The following is a 12,559-nucleotide window of genomic DNA, read 5'->3' as shown; positions in this document are numbered from 1 at the left end:
TTATATGAAAACAGAAAACGCGCTCCGACAATTTTCCAAAATTTTCCAAAAATACTTACTTTTGCAATCTAAAAATTTTTTTTATTTAAAATTAAAGATTTTATAATTTTTATTTTATTAATTAAAATTTGATTTATTTTCTAAAAAAGTATTTATTTAAGCTTACTTTTTTGTGACGCAAATGTGCTAACTTTTAAATTTTCACCCTAAAATGCAAATTTAATAAATTACATAATTTAAACTTTAAGTATACTTATGATTTTATAATTTTGTTTTAGATCTAAACAGAAGCATAATATTTGTGTATGCAAATACCTCTAAATTAATTGCATTTAATTAATAAGGTAAAAGAATTAATATTTAATATTAATAACTATTATTTGAATTTAATTAACTACTTATAAAATTATTTAAATTCAAATAGAATTAAATCAAAAAGAAATAAGTAATCAGTAGAAATCATTAGATTTATTAACAAAGTTAACTAACTAATATACCACTTAATTAATTTAGCTAAAAGAAGACTATAAAAATTAATTAAATTTGAATAATAAATGAAAAAAGAAGAAAAAAAAATTAACTTTTTTTTTATGATAATATATCTATGGTAAAAACTACATGAGTTAGTTTAATACAAAATCGAAATATTACAATATTTGAAATTTTCGTATAGACTGTGCAGGAAATTTATTATGAAATTTACGCAATTCTAAGGTTGTCAAATCAAAATCAAATCGCCTTTCAAAATATAAGTATTTGATCAAATTAGGTTAAGATTTGAAATTACGAATAGCAGATTAAATTTGAAACAGTGTTAATAAGAGCCGAACTTGAGCAATGATGCAGTAATTATTGACCGGTCCTTTAACCGAAGGATCTCAGATTGAAGTTGTACTTAATATTATATAACTTAATATATGTACATTACATATAAAATAAAAAATTAATATTAACCAATCGCCATATTTGCCTACCATATAATATTAAATACAAGTTATTAATAACCTTTAATATTTAATATAAAAGAAAAACCCACCCAAGAAACTGGGACATAACTATGCCATCTAAGTAGAAATCCATCTACGATATCATGCACCAGCACTATACTCCACAGGTGAAGTAGGAAAAAAATAAGGGCCGATAATGTCCGCCTGGGTTTTCCGAACCCAGCGAAAAATAATATTTTTAAATCAAAATACAATTAATATAAATTTTAAAAATTTCAGCCTCAGTATGTAGAAATTTTCGAAAAAGTTACCATAAATTTTCAAGCCTCATGGTAATTATACCTGGAACTACAATACTATATCACGGATGAATGTATCAAGATGATATCATGCGAGAAAGACTACAAAGTTAGACATAAAAAAAAATTGGAATTTCAGGATTTTTTTAAAGTCTAAATCTACCTTTATATATAGAAGTAAGAAATATTTCTATATATGAATCTCAAATTTTTTTTTGCTTCTATAATATTTTATTATACTTATTTAAATTTCATATCATCAATAATATATCATCGAATCAATTAATTTGCTATTAACTAAATAAAAAAAAATTACCACACCTGAAATTTAAAACCAAGTAATTACATTAATAAACGTTTTATAGTAGGTACATGCATAATTATATAAGTATATAAAAAAATAATCATTAACCTAAGCATTCTTGTAATTACATAGAAAAATTTAATGTTATTTTAACTAATTATGCAACCACCTACAGTCAGAATTCTTTTTGAAATTTGATAGCTTATTTGAAGTGATTAAATTTACAACTACAAGTATATTAATCAATTACATTCTAAAATATGGTGAATAAATTTATTAAATTTATTAAACAAAAAATATTGTCAATTAATAAAAATTCAATTTAGTATTCAGTGGATATGTAAGTACATAATTAATATTGTAAAACAAGAAGTTTGTTGTTAATTTGATTTTCGTTTCTTTAATTGTAATAGACAAAAAAGAACTCTTATGCACCATTCTTATAGTAAAACAAATTATTATATTTTATTATCCTGTAATTTATATATTTATAAGTGTTTTTAATCAATAATTTAGAAATTTATTAATGTGGAAAGTATTAATTGCATTCATTCATTCCTATCAGCATGTAAGTAAAAATTTTTTGCTATTTTTAGTCAAAATTTTGTTGAAAAGAAACAGACTTATTAATAATAAACAGCCCTATAATAAATTATACGCTTGTATAAGAGTAATGTAGGTAATTTCAAATATAACTGTATAAATTCAATACCTATGTACTTAAATGATACTCCCATTTATAATAAAACTTTAACAATATTTTCTAATAGCCATCAATTTTAGAAATATTGCAATTTTTTCATATAAAAATAATCAATGACATATATATATGTATAAAAACTCACCTTTACATAAAAAAATGAAGAAATACTTAATCCAGAACAGTTATAGTATCCAAATAAAATATTTTTATATTATTAATTTAATTTCATATAACGGAGTATAACATATGTGTAGATGTTCGAAAAGAAAACCGAAAGTGCTTTTTTAAAATTAAAAATTCTTCAATATAAAAAATTTTTATAATATTCAAAACTCTTATGCAATATTCTTATATAATTTTTATACAACTTTAAAACGTTCTTAATTAATTTGCAAAAAAAAAATTTAATATGTATAACAAATTATTTTTTTTATATGTAATTATTTAAAATATGATTATAAGCTATACATATTCAAATTTTAACACACACAATTAATAAAATTATGAAAAAGGAAAAAAAAAGAAATAAAAAAAAATAAAATTATTAAATTTAAAAATTTTATACTGTAATAATTTTTTTTTCTATTATACTAATTTTTCTTTTTAATATTTTCAATTCAATAATATTACTTTAAGGGTATAACACTTTTGTAATATTTTTATTTAAAAATTTGTGTTATTTTCTGTTATACGAATTTTCATTTTTTTAATCACGTTAGATGGCCGTAATCATATACATATGTGTATGTGCATATGTATATACAGTTATCTGTTATACAAAGATTTTATGTAATATTTCAAATATTTTGTTGCAATCCCGCTTTAACACTCCTGTTATCGTTTAACATGTGAATGTTCGTTTAACACATGCAAATATTAAAAATTTTTTAAAAACTGTTTGTCCTGCAAAATAAAAAGAAAAATAAGAATTATTTAAAATTTAATTAAATCCTTATATTTTATTTACTTGGTTCTAATTTGGAAAATTAAAATTAAAGAAAAAATAATAGTAAGATGCACATACATAAATGTGTAAGTGAAAACAGCGGCGGATCAAATGAAGTGGGATCCTAAGCGGTAAAAATATCTGGGCCTTTAAAATCAAATTACACAAAAAATAAAGAAGTCTTCGTGAATCAGGATTAAATATGCAAAATTACAAATGTTATAAAAAAACATGCAAAAAACAAAATACACAAATAGGCCTGTTATGCAAATTCAAAAAATTTAAGAAATTTGTTTTAAAACAAAAACTTTGGTACTGGAAAAATTCACACCATTTTTTCGGGCTCCTAAAAGCTCGAGGCCCACGCGACCGCTTAGTTCGCTAATCGTACAATCCACCACTGAGTGAGAACCATCGAAAATTCAAGATTTTAAATTAAAAAATAGATTCCATTAAGAGATATATGTATAGATTTGAAGCAAACCATATAGGCTTTTTGAGTAACTCTGAAAATCGAACCTTCAAAAACATAACCTCACTCTTTTCACTTTTGTTTTCCACCCTGTGTCTATAAAATAAATATATCGATTAACTATACTCATACATAAATTGTAACACTAACTTTGTAATACTTATAAAAATTTTAAAAAATTTTTAAATGTTATAATTTAAGCAGGGGACATAACGAAATTGCAAAAGTATATGAAGAGGAATTAAAATCGATCACTTTCTCTTCTTTGCAACATAAACGTATTTTTACGATCTTTGTTCACGTTCATGTGTATATGTATACAAAATAATATGTACGTTATGTATTTTTATACGCATGTATGTCATGTAATATCAATAATAAAATTGCAAATTTACAAATACAATCAATATTTAAGTCCATAAATACAACACAATATAAATGTTTAAACAAAAGCAAATCAATTTTAAAAATGAATGGATGCTCTTAAAATGCTATGTTGAATTTGAAAAGTTTAACATTTTAACAGTTCTTTATAAATCGAAGTTTTCTTTTAAGAATTCGCAAAATCATACAAATTTTCATAATTTCAATCCCTCTTATGCGATATTCTTCTCCCTTTCTTTCCAAGTTTCTTTTTCTACAAACTTATATTATTTCTGGCTTAAATTTTCATAATGATGTTCGAAAAATACATATACATTCATAGATACATAATTAAAACTATTATGTTAGACACAAATATTACTCTTTCACTATTATTAAGTTTTATGAATAATAAAATCTTATAAGTAAATGGACTAATGAAATTCTTTAGAGTTTTTTGTTTCATTGTTGCGTTGTGGTCTCAATTTCAATGAAGAAATGCGAATGTTAAACCCATATATACAAATGTACTTTTTCACATAGGTATTTATGATATATTCTATTCGTATTCCCATTGGAATGATTTTGCACAAATATAGGGTGCTCAATCTTCATAAAGTACATACACAGTTTGTAAAACAATGATGCTAATTTCTTGAAAAATAACAGGCAACAGAATCAGCATTCAATGCATAGAAAGTGTTATACAAAAACTAATACTCTATTAAATTAATAAATGCTTTGTTTCCAGGAATATACCAAATTTTCCCTGTTAAAAAATTAAAATAAAAATAGTTTAAGACTCATTTTAACTATTTAAATTTTAAAATTTAAGACAATCCAAATATTTGATATTGTGAATATATTAATGGCTCACTGTTATATTTCGACTATATTTAACTGAATTTTGAAATTCTTGTGTGATTGGCGCCCTTTATTCTTTATTCTTTCAAATTACTTCATAAAAATATGCATAATAATTATGCTAGAAATTAGTGTCATATAAATTTTATAACACTCTGTAATCTGTTTAAAGGTAATAATCTATTAAATATTACTAGTAGTAATTTTCATATGCTCGTAATTTTTGCCTTAGCTTTGCATGTTTGCTCGTATGCACCTTGATTAAATTTTAGTTGCTTTTCTTTTTCTTTGTTCTTTTTTTTTTTTTTTTAATTTTTTCTTAACAAGCATATTTTTATTACATTTTGTCTACAACAAAAAAAAAAAATAAAATAAATAAAAAACTGTTATACGTATAAAAAATTATTACTTTAAAAAATGTTACTATTTACATTTTTTTTATTTTCTTTTTTGTTGCTTTTCTATTATGTAATAGCAAAATTGATTACTCAAAGAAGTTGTAATTAAAAACAAAATAAAAAATGAGGAAATTTTTATCGCGTTGGTATGGTAAACTATAGGACATAAGTTCACCGTACCAACGGAAAGCAAATATTATTTTAGGAAATTATTTGGGATTTTATAACACATTCGTTTTGGGATTTTATAACAAATTTCATTTGATGAATTTTGACCACTTCGAACGAAGGTCATTTGAAACTTAAACGTTTTTTTAATCGTAATTCTTCATTTACTCTTTCAAAGCCGAACGTGTTTGCCTGTCATACAAGGAATACAAAATGAAGTTGTAAATATTATAAAAGGCTGAGAGAATGTGTTGAATTCCTTCAAATAACCGTAAGCTTTTAAAACGTTCAAACACGTAGGATATAAATTAGAGTGTTTTTAACATTTTCGTTGGGTTTGATTGACTTTAAATTTTTCTCTATGTCAAATTTAATTTTTTCATATCTTACTTTTTAAAATACTTATTACACTTTAAATTAGATGTAAATTAAAATTTTTACTCTAATATCTGTTATTTTATACTCATTAAGATACTTGAGTTTTTCATTTTAAAAACAAAATTTTATGCCGTTTCTCTAATGTAAACGTTATTATCTATCTATTTATATGTATATACATTTTCTATTAAAGGCATGTGCAATAGTAAACATATACTCATTCATACATAATTCAAGTACGAATAACTATTATAAAAATACGATACTATTAAAATACTTCGAATACCTTGATTTATTCTATATTAATAAAATGATTTTGAAAATTAATTAATAAATTTTTAATTTAATTACAAGTAAGTTTAATCAAACATTTTTCGTTTTTAATTAAAATGTAACATTTTTTATGATTCCGAATTTTAATTATATACTTGGTTATACATATACAGGCAATTAAGTACACCAATTGAATACCAAGTAAAGCTCAATATTTAGGTACAAGAATTCATTTTAAAAATTTATGTTTTTACTTGTATGTTTTTGGACAAGGCTTCAATATTTTAATAATAACACTGTGTTCATGTTATTCATGTGACACAATAATAAATTGGAATATTATTTTATAGAACACAAGAATTTAGAATGTGCGGAATATAAAAAGAATCAAGATTTGAATGATCTATCTGACAATACAGACAGGAAATCTTAACATTGCACTGAGTAGGACGAAATACTGTCTTTGAGGCAAGATGGCTAAGATTTACTATTGCGTATTTGGATATTTATAGCGACGAAATGGGAAACTTCCAGACCTCTTTTTATACTGTGGGAATTGTTATCAGTATTAACACGAATACCTGCGGTTGAAAATTTATAAGTTTTATATAAAAATTCGGTTTCAACATTTTAATTATGTTTATTGAACACATTTATTATTAATTTCACATATTAATTGTTTGTTGTTTCCTCTTCTCTTCTTAAAACTAATATTAAAATTCCCAACACATTTAAATTAAATTCAGACAATAAAAAAGAGGTAAAACAAATAAAATGTTCATACAAACACGTGTACCTTAGCATGATTTTTTACTGTATACTTTTTCCCTCGCAAAATATTAATTTAAAAGATTGCAAACGCTAGGAATTTGAATTTTAATTTAATTTCGTATGAAAAAGGCTTAAACTTTCTATTTTTGTTTCTTATAATCTTCATTTTAGTAAGTTACACCTATATTTGTTTCGTTTTTAAATTCTCTACAAGTCTACAAACACTTTTTTTTTATTTTAATAAAACAATCAAAATTTAAATTTTTGTGTGATTTTCATATTAAATTAAAAAATAATATCAAATTCAAGTCATTTTTATATTCAAATTAACATTTTGTCGATAATTGATGAATAAAAATTGACTTTAATTTTCCTAAATTGAAATTTAATTTACTAATTTAATAAAAAATACTTACACTTTTAATATTTAAAAAGGGAATCGAAATGAATAAATAATTGAAATGTAAAAATTTTATTGACGTAAAATTTGTTAAAGAAATTTTTCAATTAAAAATTGCGTGGGGTTTTATTAGAATGAAGTGTCTATGAAATTCTTGTGCAACTAAAGAACAATGTGACTACATTATTCTGCATCTAGCATAAAAGCTATTTCAATGTAATATCATTTAAATACTTAGCAATCAACTATTTTATTTATTAATCTTTTCGAATTCTGTGAAAAATTGTGTTGAGTTGAGTGAAATGTCAACAAATGTGCGTTGAGAAAAATGTCAAATTTTTAAAATTTACTTTTCAAAATTCATATAGAATACATTAACAAATAGAAAATATTAAAGGGACTTGCCAGAATGAAGCAAAATTGCATCCGCGAACTTAACAGACGGCATTATCCTAAGATCCTATTTTAGCCCTGGCGGTTTCTCTTGAAATCAATATGTACAATACTTTGCATATAATGTCACATATAACAGTTGATTTTGCCGTTTCGCTGTTGTTTTAGATCAATAAAGAAAATCGTCTGCCCGCATTTTTCTGTTTTGTTTCACCACTTTCATTCTATTTAGACAGAAATTACATAGCAATGCAGTATTGTCACTATTGCACAAATACCAATTTGAATAAAAAATATTTTTCACACAATATTTTTTTATATTTTTAAAGTTTTAGCTATGTATACATGTACGTAATTCGACATATTAAAAAATATTGCTAATTTTGATACATATATAATTTGTACAAATTTTGATACAAATATTTAATTTCAATTATCAACAATTTGTAAATTAATTTGGACTAACTAAAATGACGCTTTCAATATTTTTCCTAATTAAAATTTCTTAAGAAATCATTATTGATTTCAGTAGAAAATATTGACGTTGCCTACTATAAACGCAAGAAATCAATTGCGAATTCTTAGAGAACTTCAGTTTTGTTGTTATTTACTTAAATTAACAACAAAATGAATTTGCAACAAAAATAAGTTTTTTTGACATTATCTAAAACAAAAAGCGAAAACAGTAACTGACAACGTTTCAAAACTTCTTAATTTAATTTTGAACAAAAGTGTAAACAAGTGATTTCTGCTGAAACAACTTGATTGAATTCGATTGAAACTAGAGTGATAGCAAAAATTTCCAAACTTTTCATTTGTCAAAATATAATTTTGTAAAATCTTACTTTAGATTTTTCATCTGCGATCTTAAAATTCATATTTTTTATAAAAATCGAATCTTATAGCCCAATATTTTCTTATTCGGTACTTCAATCTTAATTGAAAATTCCTCAAATTTCTCATTATGTTCTTTAATTATAAAAATTCATTCTAGTTCATTAAACTGCTCCTAATATAACAATTCCCATTATTTTATATACTCATTATTATTATCATACGTTTTATATCAATTAGTCTACATTATTATTGTAAAATAAAGATATGTATGCACATTTAAATTACGTACATACACAGAATATTACACAAAACATTAATTTATTTTTAATATTTTTCGTTCAAATTTATTTGAATGTTTTTATTAATTATCTAAATTAAATAATAATAATACGAAACTTGGGGTATACATACACACGCATACATATAAAAATTGTGGTAAATTTAAAATCATTAATATAACAAAATAAAAAAAAAATCAGTTATAAAAAAAATGAGACTTTCATTAAAAAATAAAGCAGAAAAAATTATAACTATCACTTTTTAATGTTTATATGTAAGTTTATTTACAATATAAACATTGCAATCCACAAACACAAATGAACAAACTCTTAAAAATGTAAACAAGTATTAAGCAGCGAAACATACAAGTATTGATGTATGTAAAAATTTTATATTGTTATACATAAAAATTTAAGAGAGTAAAAACTAGAAAATTAACATTATTGCACAATACCTTGATTGAATATTTTTATATACAAAACGTACATATAACACAATATAATCATATACATAATATACTAATATGATTCTCTACCTACAAGGAAAAATGTCTTATATCAATTTAAGGAAAATATTTTGATGAGTGCCATACCGATCTCAATAGCACTCCTGACTCCATTTTTATTATTGTCCCTTGAATTAAATTTCATGAATACTGTACAACTACTTACAATTGACTTCACTCATTAGTTTAGATTTTGATCAATATAAAGTCTCAAGCATATTTTTCTTAAATATTTTTTATTATTTTATATATATGTGTGCAATAGTTTAAAAAAGAATAAACTAACTTAAAGAAGAAATGTTACGAGTATTTGTTATAACAAATTTAACTAAAATGAAAATGTAATACCTTGTCGGCACAGAAAATATCATACGTGTCTGATTAAATATACAAAATAAACTTATATACGCACATACTCCTTTTTTTATAAAGAGATGATTAGAATCAATTATGGTATGATTTAAAATATTTAATTAAAATAAAAAATTCTTTTTATTCGTATAAGATGAATTTAGAGGTAAATTTACAAAACGTCGGCAACATCAAACTGTCAATACAATTATAAAATTTCCAAATGTCAAATGCAAGGTATTGAGTATGCATGTATAAAAGAAAAAAAATTATAATAATTATTAAATTTTATATACATACGTGGATGTTTATACTATCATACCGAATTTTAGATTTAAATTTAGACTTAGATTATGTTTAAAGTCAAAATTTAGTTAAGTTTAAAACCAATTAAAATTTTCATGCACCAAATTAACCTCATTCTATTTGACTTCAATCACTTATTTTCAAAAATTCAATAAAATTTTCCTATTTTAATATAAGTCTCTCTATAGATTCCCGAATTAGTCGGATATCATATAGTAAACTACATAGCTTTTAAAAAGTACTAATAAATTAAGTAAATAATTCACTTAATGGATAATGACTAATGTTACAAACCCATTAATAAAATAAATAACATAATTATTCATTTTGTATTTTACTAAACAAATTTTATACTTAAAATTCTTAACTAGATTAATCATTATTCAAACAATTAAGTATGTACAATAAGCACAGTTGATATGCAATTTAATAACTTAATAAATACTCGTATTTACTCTAACATTTAGTATACACTAATAGTTCTAATTATAAATAAAAACAGAAAAAAATTAATTTATTTTTAATAAACTTGTCTATTTTAAATATTTAAAAATTTTTGCATAAATCTTTGTCCAGAGACACAAAAAACTTGTTTGAAAACTAATTTTTGTATACCTATTTATTTTTCTACAATTGGGACATATGTACATACTTAATTCTTAAATAAGCCGGCGTCTAAAAATATATTTAATCAGGTTTTATTGAAAAATTTCCAAAAAATAAAATTTTTTTGCCACAATTGTAGTGTTTGTGTAAGTAAAGTTTGTGTACACAATTGAATATAATTTTTTTTTTAATTTTAACACTAATGAACAATAATTATGTGGACGGGGGAAGGGGGAATTTACATTTAAATTAGATCTAATAAAGATGTGGTCAAGACAATACAAAATAATTCAATTTTATTTTTGGTTGGTTAGTTTGTTTGTTAGGCTAATGTGGCTTATGTGACAGGTTAGCTGCACCCCAAATTATCAGAAATGTTCGTAACTATTACAGGTCGTCTTTTAATGTCCGAATACTTATATATAGCTCAATTTAATTATTAATTAATTGATTTTTGAGTTGTGCTCTATACTAAGCAGTTTCAAGGGGCTCAGTAAATTCATACATAATTTGATTCCTCGATATAGTGTTGTATAGCTAATCCAAAATGTAATGTTTTTTTTTAAATTTAAGTGAATAAAATCTTTATTCTTTGATCATAAATTTATGATGGTTTCGGCGTCGAAACAAAGTTATTGTGGTATATACATATGTATATGAGAGTTAATAATATCATGAAAAATATCATGACTTTATTTTCCCTGTGAATATGTACAGTACTTTAATGCCAGCTTTTAAAATTAACTTAAATTTTTTGGCCCTTATTATTGTGTTTATATATGTATGAGTCAATAGACTTTCAAATTTCTTTAAAAAACAGGAGTATAAACAACCGTCTCACCTTCGACTTACACTTTCTTTGCTCAAAATTTGACAGAATTCATAAATTGGGATTCACTAATTATAATTCACCACTACCCAACCAACAATTAAAACTAAACTAGAGTAAAATAGGTAAAATCTTTTACAACATCATAAAACAGTAAATTTAAAATAACTTATGCTAAAAACAATTTTAATAAAATTATATATTACCGTTATCTTCTTAATTATAATATTTTTAATCCTTTCCTTTTGCATTTAGTACGTAAAATTGCAGTTTGAGTTTTTCATAAAAAATTCGCAATTTTGAAATTGAAATTGAAAAAAAAAAACCCAAAAAAAAGTAATTGCACTTTTTTTAAACACAATTTTTTTAAAAAAATATTTTTGCAAGTTTTTTAAATTGTTGTTAAATTTTATTCAAAATTATTTTATAAAAAGCACTATACCGTTATAATTCACATTTTTTTGTTTTGATTCTTTGTTATTTAATTATTTTTCATATAGGAAAATTTTTTAATTTTTAAAAATTATTTTGTAATTTATTTCTTATTTTTTATGAAGTAAATTTTTATTTAAAATTTTTTTTTATATTTTTCAATAAATTCAAAAAAAAATATTTTTAATTCGCGCACGATTACTTTGTCATTTCTTAGTTCATTTCTCCTTCCCTTAATTTTTTATTTTTTATTGAATACATTAAAAATTTAATGTTACACAAGAAACACACCAAAAAAAACAACAGCACAGCACAAAAAAACTTTAAATTTTCTTCTTTTTTCTTCTTTATTTTTTTTCTTTGAGTGTATATAAAAAAAGCTTTTTTATTTTTTTCTTCTTCTTGGGGAGTTTTAATGAACTAAAAATTATAAGTTAAAAAACGCAAAAAAAACACAAAGTCTAAGTTAAGCTGCTAAAAAAAATGAACTCTTACGTTGCGAGCGCACGAAACACAAAATGTACAAGCAAACAAAGAAAAATAAAATAAAAACGGCGACCAAAAAAAAAGTTAAAACGACCAGAGAACTTCCAATTTTCAAATGTAACGAAACACAAAAAAAAAAAACAAAATTTAATTTGGAATTGTCGGCGTGTAAAAGTTTAAGAAAATTTGAAAAAAAAAAAGTTTTTTTTTCCCAAAAATTCTGTAAAATTTAAAGAGTTGGGAGTTGCA

At 23.0% G+C, this 12,559-nt stretch overlaps 1 protein-coding gene across 4 annotated transcripts in view; it reads right to left on the bottom strand.

Annotated features, from left to right (window-relative positions):
• Positions 1-11,668, bottom strand: part of LOC129612684 (A disintegrin and metalloproteinase with thrombospondin motifs like) — a 114,143-nt gene extending 102,475 nt beyond the window's left edge. For all 4 annotated transcript variants that reach the window (XM_055526437.1, XM_055526436.1, XM_055526438.1 and 1 more), the window contains exons 1-2: positions 11,599-11,668; positions 2,396-3,156 (exon numbers count right to left, since the gene is read on the bottom strand). The gene's annotated coding sequence lies outside the window, so the exon portion shown is untranslated. The remainder of the gene's footprint in view (positions 1-2,395; positions 3,157-11,598) is intronic.
• Between the last annotated feature and the right edge of the window lie 891 nt (positions 11,669-12,559).

Source organism: Condylostylus longicornis, unplaced genomic scaffold, assembly GCF_029603195.1.
Source record: "Condylostylus longicornis isolate FDR11 unplaced genomic scaffold, ASM2960319v2 ptg000076l, whole genome shotgun sequence".
NCBI lineage: Eukaryota > Metazoa > Arthropoda > Insecta > Diptera > Dolichopodidae > Condylostylus > Condylostylus longicornis.
The sequence above is the reverse complement of the archived record's forward strand: the minus strand, read 5'-3'. Positions and strand labels throughout refer to the sequence as shown.